The following is a 9,234-nucleotide window of genomic DNA, read 5'->3' on the forward strand; positions in this document are numbered from 1 at the left end:
GGCAGATTTTTTACCAGCTGAGCCTCAAGGGAAGCCCCTGCAGTTCTAGTTCTGTAATTATGTCCAAATAATCAGGGTATGAGGGTTTGGGTGGGGAGAAAAGACCTCATTGGTTTTAGTTCACTGTATGCTCTGAGAGCAGCATCAAAAATTCATTGGAATTTTACTCTGCACGAATAAAAGTGTTTCAATGAACAAACGACTAACGAAGCCCTGTTGGATGCAAAGAATGGACAGTAGTGAAGAGCACCAATATGGACTTTGTAAAGGAGGACTTAAATTTTAATAAATAAACAGAAATGAGGTAAACTTCAAAGTTAAATGTTGCACCACAATTGGGACACATGTCAAGAGGGAAAAGCACAGAATGCCATATGTCCACATAACAAGGAGACCTGAGCTGTGTCAGAATCAGGAAAGGCTGCTTTGTGGAAGTGGTTTTTACTGAGATCTGAAATATGTCAGGGAAGTCATGAGGTAAAAGAGTGAGGGTCTTTCAGGGAGAAGAAATGGCATTGATAAAGAGCCTTAGCCATAAGTGAGTATACAGAGTGAGTAAAACAGACATGCCAGCATTGAACCTTCAAGGAATTTAATTTATTGTTAAACTTATGCTAACTGGACAATGAATACAAAGCAGAATATGATCACTTTTGTGAAAGAGATAAGAATCAAATTTTGCAGAGCATAGGAGATATTTCCATTTGCTGGGTAGTTTGGTAAAGATTCACTTAAACCTAGGAACTATGGTTTCTATTGCTACTTTTGCATTAAGTTTTATAAGTTTAGATAAGTGACTTAATCATTCTTGGATTTACTTATAATATATCCTTAATATGGGAGGATTGTCTAGATAATTTCCAAGATTTCTTCCTTTTCTGAATATCCAGTGAATCCCACTGTTTATTATCTGGAATAAAAAAAAAAAAAACCCTTTTACATACCAAGATTAATGGTTGAAATATCTATAATATTATATAAAAAGCATCGAAATTCTTGGTTTTTTCTTTTTGCAGTTTTTTTAAATACAATTTCCAGATAAAATGGCAAGATATTTAAAGTATACATGACAATTTAAATAGGTATACATGACAATTTAAATAGGTATACATGATTAATAGATTCCCTCATTGATTTAATTAACATATTTATTAATATCACCTCACATATTTACCTTTAAAGATCTTTTTGGTAAGAACTTTTAAGTTTTCCTCTCTTACATGTGTGATAAGTCACTTCAGTCATGTCCAACTCTTTGTGACCCCATGGACTTTATAGCCTGCCAGGGTCCTCTGTCCATGGGGATTCTCCAGGAAAGATACTAGAGTGGTTGTCATGCCTTCCTCCAGAGGATCTTCCTGACCCAAGGATTCAACCTCACATCTCTTATGCATCCTGCACTCACAGGAGGGTTCTTTACCACTAACATAACCTGGGAAGGCCCACAAATGTCCATAACACATTACAAAACACAGTCATCATGTTACACATTAGATCCACACACCTTATTCATCATCTTATAGCTTAAAGTTTGTGCACTTTTAAAAATTCCTTCTTAAATCATTGATTTCTCAGCACTTATTTTTACATGACCTGTGACATGTTCTTGTATCTATGTTTTTGGAGTCAGGAAAAAAGATGTCCCCCTCCTGTTGTGAGCAGTTTAGAATCAGATCTTTGAGGGACCATCTTTATCTATCAGCTCCATAGCCACCCCTATCGTGTCAGAAATCAAGATGATTTACACAGATAAGGAAAATAAAGAAAACTGGCTTTCCTGGTGGTACAGATGACAGAGAATCTCCCTGCAATGTAGGAGACCTGGGTTGCACCCTTGGGTCAGGGAAGTCCCATGCAGAAGGGAACGGTTACCCTCTCCACTATTCTTGTCTGAAGAATTCTTTGGACAGAGAAGTCTGGTAGGCTACAGTCCATGGGGATCACAAAAAGTCAGACATGCCTAATCGACTAACACACAATCAGCTTTAAGAATTTGGAAGTTGAATCAGAGCTAAGGATATTTTAAAAGGAATAACAAAACTCTTTGACACAGGCACAAACAGGGGTACATGAACACTTTTAGGGCCACAGGGCAAAGAAGAGAATGGATATTGCAGTCTCTAAAGAGATTTGTACATAGCTGCAGCTAAAAGGGATGGCCTCTGACCAGAGTTCTGGGCTTCAGTGGAGAAAGTTGGCCACTTCCCAGCAAGAAAGGAGTCAGAGGAAAGAATCAATTCACTAATCTTTTTCTCCACTGACTCACCAATCTCTTTTGTTCACCACTGACCAAACTCAAATAGAAGTCAGAGGGCAGGAGAGGTAGGGGAATAAAGTCTGGTCTTCTCAGCGTCCAAAGGTTCATAACATAATAGAAAATGATCATTAGGGTTCCTGAGGGTCATATAAAGAATATCAAACACACCCACCATTTCTATGTAGTAGAAATGTTTTCTTTATCTTACGAATCTAGTTGTAGTTTTTTTGTTTTTTTTGGTAAACTTTTAGGATGACTAGGTAGGATTAACTTTAATGGGACAGGTCAGTTTCTGATTTGACCTAGACTCGATTATTTGTCACTGTATTTATGATATCATAATATTATTAATGGGACTTTAACTGACTGACTGTATTTTGATTCACTTAAACCCTTTGAAGAGATGGGTAATGTGATCGGACTTAGGAAGGGACCAGAAACCATCAAGAGATGTTTTTATACATTGTTGAATTCATTTGGTTGATTTGTATGTGTGAGAGTGAAAACTTTTATTTCCAAATTTGTGAGAGACGTTAGTCTGAAAATTCCTTTTGTACTGCCTTTCTCTGATTTTGATATAGAGCAATACTGGCCCCTTCTAATTAGTTTGGAATCGTTTCCTTCTCTTTCATTTTCTTGAAGAGATTTTGTCAAATTGATCTTAATTTTTAAAATATTTGAGAGAATTCTCTGGTCAAACTATCTTGGATTGGTGATTTCTTTTTCAAAAGTTTTATGGCACAGTTTCAATCTCAGTAAAGTGTATAGATTATTCAGATGATGTATCTATTTTTGCTTCAAATATTTGAAATTATATTGCTTGATGTATACATATTTAGGATTATTATGTATTCCTGCTGGATGACTCTTTTATCCTTATGTATGTCCTTTTATTCCTTTGTCATTCGAAATTATCTTGATCTAAAGTCTACTTTATCTAATGTTCACATATGTTTTTATCCTTTAATTTCCAAATATCCATGCCATTATTAAATTTCTCAGACTTTCCTGGTGGCTCAGACAGTGAGGAAACCACTTGCCTTGTGAAGACCTGGGTCCATTCCCTGGGTTGGGAAGATCCTCTGGAGGAGGACATGGGAATCTGTATTCTTGCCTGGAGAATTCCGTGGACAGAGGAACCTGGTGGGCTACAGTCCATGGGGTCACAATGAATCAGACACAGCTTAGCAACTAAACCACCACCTGGTGTTCCTTCACATTTATTCCTTGGGAGGAACAGCCCCACTCAGGCTGCCTTCTGATGCTAGGTTGGAGGTCAGGAATGCTGGGCCTGGGTTGTCTTCTGTTATGTGTTGCTGTGTTACTCTTCCATTCTTCAGGCCCTAAAGTGTTCACCTTCTTCTTGCCAACTATAAAAGGTCCCTTTAGTGGTCTCTTGTTATTTCCAGAATAAACAGAGGAGTGGGCACAAAGAGATCAAGTCATCTTGTCTGAACCAGAAGCCCAAAGTGTGTTTTATAACCTGGGGAAGAGATTTCATGGAGGGAAGTGGAAAGGAGTTCACAGTAGGCTGGAGATGAAAGCCATGGAGTGCCTTTCTTTAGAAGTCATCAGAAGCTGAGAAAGTATTTTTTCTAGGTGATATGTATATTCAGCTCGGAGTGAGTAACTTTTGGTTTCAGCAACTATAAGTCTTCTGTATTTTTTCATTAATTTTCTTTACAAATGCATATATATATATATATATATATATATATATAATGATATCAATACAACATTTTATTTATTCTTCTAGGCCATTTCAGTTCAGTTTGGTTCAGTCGCTCAGTTGTGTCCTACTCTTTGCTACCCAAAGAACTGCAGCACGCCAGGCCTCCCTGTCCATCACCAACTCTCAGAGGCCACCAAAACCCACGTCCATTGAGTCAGCAATGCCATCCAACCATCTCATTGACTGTTATCCCCTACTCCTCCTGCCCTCAATCTTTCCCAGCATCAGGGTCTTTTCAAATGACTCAGCTCTTTGCATCAGGTGGCCAAAGTACTGGAGTTTCAACTAAAACATCAGTCCTTCCAATGAACACTCAGGACTGATCCCCTTTAGGATGGACTGGTTGGATCTCCTTGCAGTCCAAGGGACTCTCAAGAGTCTTCTTCAACACCACAGTTCAAAAGCATTAATTCTTCAGCACTCAGATTTCTCTTTAAAATCCAACTCTCACATCCATACATGACCACTGGAAAAGCCAGAGCCTTGAATAGATGGACCTTTTTGACAAAGTACTGTCTCTGCTTTTTAATATGCTGTCTAGGTTGGTCATTAATTTCCTTCCAAGGAGTGTCTTTTAATTTCATGGCTGCAATCACTATCTGCAGTGATTTTGGAGACCAGAAAAATAAAGTCAGCCACTGTTTCCCCATCTATTTACCATGAGGTAATAGGACCAGATGCCGTGATTTTAGTTTTCTGAATGTTGAGCTTTAAGCCAACTTTTTCACTAGGCCATTTCTTTAAAGGCCATTGCTCTGCTTTTATTATGATTTGAGATTTAAACCCTGAAAAAAGAAATCTATTGTAGAGTTGGATTATTTACCAGTAGATGAATTGATTGAACAACAAAAGAACTAAAGATGGTTACTTAATTGAGCTCAAACTTTTATATATGCATATGAAGAGAGTTACTCACATATAATTTTATTCTTGGCCCTTTGTGGTATTCTGAGAACTTGGATTGAAGCTATATACAAAAGAAATCACGTTATTATTACAGTTAAACAACTGGTATAATTATGCATGTACATTCAGAATCCATTAGTCCAGTGGCCATAAAAATGAGTGTCCTCATCCCCTGGGGAAGAAAATGTTAGCATTTCCGTTTCCATTTATTTTTTTATCTCACTGTCATTCAATATACATTTTGTATATATTTTTTAGATGTCATAATATATTAGAATAGCAATGCATATATGATAATTTTACATAATATAATTAGGTCACTAAAAGTGTGTTGTAAAATGGAAAATAATTTGGAGGTTAGTTCTTCAGGAAAAAGAAAATTATCAAAATTTGCTGTGTAAAATGTTACTTAATTTGGGGGTTTACCAAAAAATTTTTCTGAAACCCGTTCAACTGAAGAGAGGCAGAATATTCAGAACATACATGTTTGCACGAGTTTGCCTAGAGCCTCAGAGAAGGAAACATTGTTGAAGTTGGGTAGAAGACCAAGAGACCTGACTGGACAGGGGAAAACTTGAATGCAAGAAAGCATGTTTGCTCCCCTCAGTGTGGTCTACATTGTTTTTCTTTAAATCACCTCCCTTTCTTCACATTCATTCCCGAAACCCCGTCCTCTGCTTTACTATTTCTTTTCCCACAGTAGAGATCACCTGTTAACATTCCATATAATGTACTTGGATTCATGTTTATTGCAGATTATCTGTCTTCCCCCAGCTGGAGTATCAGTTCCATGAGAATAAGAGTCTGCCTGCTTTGTTTATTGATGTAAACTAAGCACCTGTAAGAGTTTCTGAGTCAAGGAGGAATTAAGTCAATGATCAATTGGTTAAATGACCAACAGTAGATAGTGGGCAGGCCTATGGGTTTCAAACTTTTGGTGGTTTCAATTAGCTATTATAAATAAGCTGTTCTATAGTTAATGTTACAAGGTTAAGACAGGTTTCTGACTCTTTTATCAGCATAAACATAAGCTACATTTGAAGACCAGGTTTTAGACGCAACATGACAGCTAAAATGCACATTTGAAAAAAATATATATACTAGTTGATTTGTTTTCTTCATTCAAAATAGAATTATATTACTTTTCAAAACTATTCCTTACATAGCTGTGTGTACATATATGCTTATATATATAAATACAATTCCGTCTTGTCAAAGCTATTGTTTTTCCAGTAATCAGGATGGATGTGAGAGCTGGACCGTAAGGAAACTGAGCACCAAGGAATTGATACTTTTGAACTGTGGTGTTGGAGAGGACTCTTGAGAGTCCCTTGGACTGCAAGGAGATCAAACCAGTCAATACTAAAGGAAATCAGCCCTGAATATTCCATAGGGTCTAGCAGAGGCTCCGTAGAGTACTTATTTCTATCATTTGCTGCAGAACCTTAACATGTCTTGCTGATTTCTGCTACTAAGTTGATGAAATACAGGAAAATAGAGCTCAGATGCATTTGGATAAAACCTTAATTTATCTCCTCCCTTCTCTCTGACTTTTCATTGATTGATTCAACCACTCCCATATTGTTGGATGCCTTGCTTGACTCTTATGTCTGCCTCATTCCTTGCATGTGGTCAAGGTCTATTTCATTTCTTCTATCTCTCACATCCTTTACGTCTAATCACTTGGCAGAGTACTCTTTGATTTTTAGTGTCATAATATTCCCAGTTCTTTCTGCTCTCTTTCTTTTTCTCTACCCAGCCCAACAGCCCAAACTCCTCAATCCACATTAAAGTTTCTCTTTTCTAATTCTGGACATTCTGCTCTCTTGGACCTAATGTTCTTGGTTTCCTGTTAATTTGTAGAATAAAGACAAACTTGCCAAATTGGCATATATCATTCTTCCTAATGCATAAAAATCCATTCAAGTATTTCTCCATTCTAACCCTACAATAATATATAAAGTATATCATGGGAGCATAATCAGGAGAGATACAGCATGAATGGTAAAAAAAATGAACATTTCTTGTGTTTTTGTCAGACTTGATTATTCACTGATACCTTATAATGCCATACGTATTACTATATCAGTTGCCTTGACCTAGGATGTCAGAGATCCTTCCTTCATAAGATGATCCTAAATGAATTGACAGATATACTGTTTTCTCATTTTTCCACATCAATATCCCATTAACCTTTAAAAACTCCATCATAAAGCCATCCCATTTGCTTACTCCTGTAAGCAAATAGATAGATAGATCCTAGCTTTACCTCAATCTACTATAGCACCATGTTGGCATCACATCTTATTCTTCTTCACTCTACCATGCAATATGGTAATTTGTCTGTTTATATCACCCTTTCCTTCTCCACAAGTGGAGGGCCTGCTTCTGGAAAATAGGGACTTTTTCAAACCTCAGAATAAGTCCTCACTTATGACATGTGACTTACTAATCTATAAGTTCAGTCAACTTCAAAGGTTCTTCATTTGTTTCTTTCCATATGGTAACCACTGCTACTATTCTTGTTATATAAGGGCATTTCTTCAAGTGTAATCTTACATGGAAATCTGTAAAAGAGGGGAAATGCAATGATTTCTGGTACGCAAGGGAGTGATTGTTAAATCCTGTCCAAATATCCCCACCTTGGCTATTCCTGACTGACTCTATAGAATATCTATGGCTCTGTTCAATATTGTCTGAAATCTACAATATTCACTTTATATGAAACTGTCAAGCAAGGACAGCATTCTCAATGTCACTACCTCTGTTCTTGATGTAAAGTCCTAAATTTATGCTTGAAATAAATTTTATAAGCGACAAATACATGAAGATGTGTGTGGCCTATCGGTGAGTGTATGTCTCCTTCAATTGCATACTCCCCCATATTGCCAAATTTCCCCTGTAATAAATACCATCCTCTGTGCTGGAAATATCTAGACATTGAAGGAAAGAAAGTTAAGCAAGTAACACAATAAAATTAGATGTTTGGGGCAGTAAATGACTTAGAAAGTGCTTACAAGTTTTTTTCATGGTCTTTTACCTTTTGGAAGAAGAAAGTGAAAATACAGGAAAGCTGACACTTTACATGCATGAAGGAGCCAAAGGAGGTATTGATAGATTGCTTTGGGGCAGAGTATTCTGTCATGTTCTTTAAGGTTTGGATAATCCCAGGTAGAGGCAGGGGCAAGACTTAGGAAACAATAATCCTGGCTATGAGGGAAGAGGTTGGTTTTGGTGGACAGTGTTTCTGTATGTGGGTGAAAGGTGTCTTTGTCTAAAAGAACACGATTTGGCTGGACTCTGCCCTGAAGAGTTGCCAGGCTTTGTTCATCTCTAGAACTATGGCCTCTAGTAATAACAGAAGAATATTCCTAATATAAAGGACAATTTAAGAAAAAAGAGGAGAGAAGAGAAAATGGAACTAAAAGGGAATATGAGATATTTGCTCTTACAATATTGAATATGTATATATTATATATATATAATATATATAGGTCCTTATAATACAGTGTTCTAACATCTTTTCATCCTTCACGACCCAAGTCCTTCACTCAATTTGTGTTGCTGCATTTCCTTCCTTCTGTCTTTCTCTTCCTTCTCTCTTATCACCCCCCTTTCCCTTCTACCTATTGATTTTCCATTTTCTGTTTACTAGGAATTACTTGTAAAGCTCTAGAGAGCTGCAAAACCAGCCCAGCAACATCACTGACTTCTTAGGAGAGCCAGTCAAGAGATTGGCCCTCATCCCAGGTTGTCTGGAGGCTGTTGAACAAGCTGAGCAACCCTAATACAGTCACATTGCTCCAGTCTCAGTAGAGACTCAGTCTATTTGGAGGATTTTATAATTCTGGGACCTACTAGGGCATGCTTGTAAGACCAAATAATTACTGACTAGGATAGTTACTCTAAAAGGAAGAGAGAATGGTATCTCACTTCTCAGATAAATGTGTTTTTGAATCCAGCTTTCCAATCTCCTCGGTGTCTATTTGAGCAGTTGAACAATTGTCCAGAGGCCCCAGGCAGGGGAAGATGCACACCAGTATTTCTGCCATTCAATGGTTCAGAGTGTTTATGATACATGGGTTTCCCGTGGGTCAGCTAGTAGGCAGCTGACTGTGGGCTACTTAATTTTCTCCAGATGGTGCTTGCAGAGTGAGGGAGACAGAGAGGCTGTGCTGATGACTGCGGGTGGTGAGCTGTGGGTACCAGAATATTTCCCCTGATTAAAAAGGGAACTCTGGCGTTGGGGATCCCCAACTTGTGAATGTCCTGGATAATCACAAGGACACCCCACAAGAGAAACACTTGTCAGTCCGGGGGAATTTCAGATCAGTCCGTC

This window comes from Cervus elaphus, chromosome 7, assembly GCF_910594005.1.
Source record: "Cervus elaphus chromosome 7, mCerEla1.1, whole genome shotgun sequence".
NCBI classification, from domain to species: domain Eukaryota; kingdom Metazoa; phylum Chordata; class Mammalia; order Artiodactyla; family Cervidae; genus Cervus; species Cervus elaphus.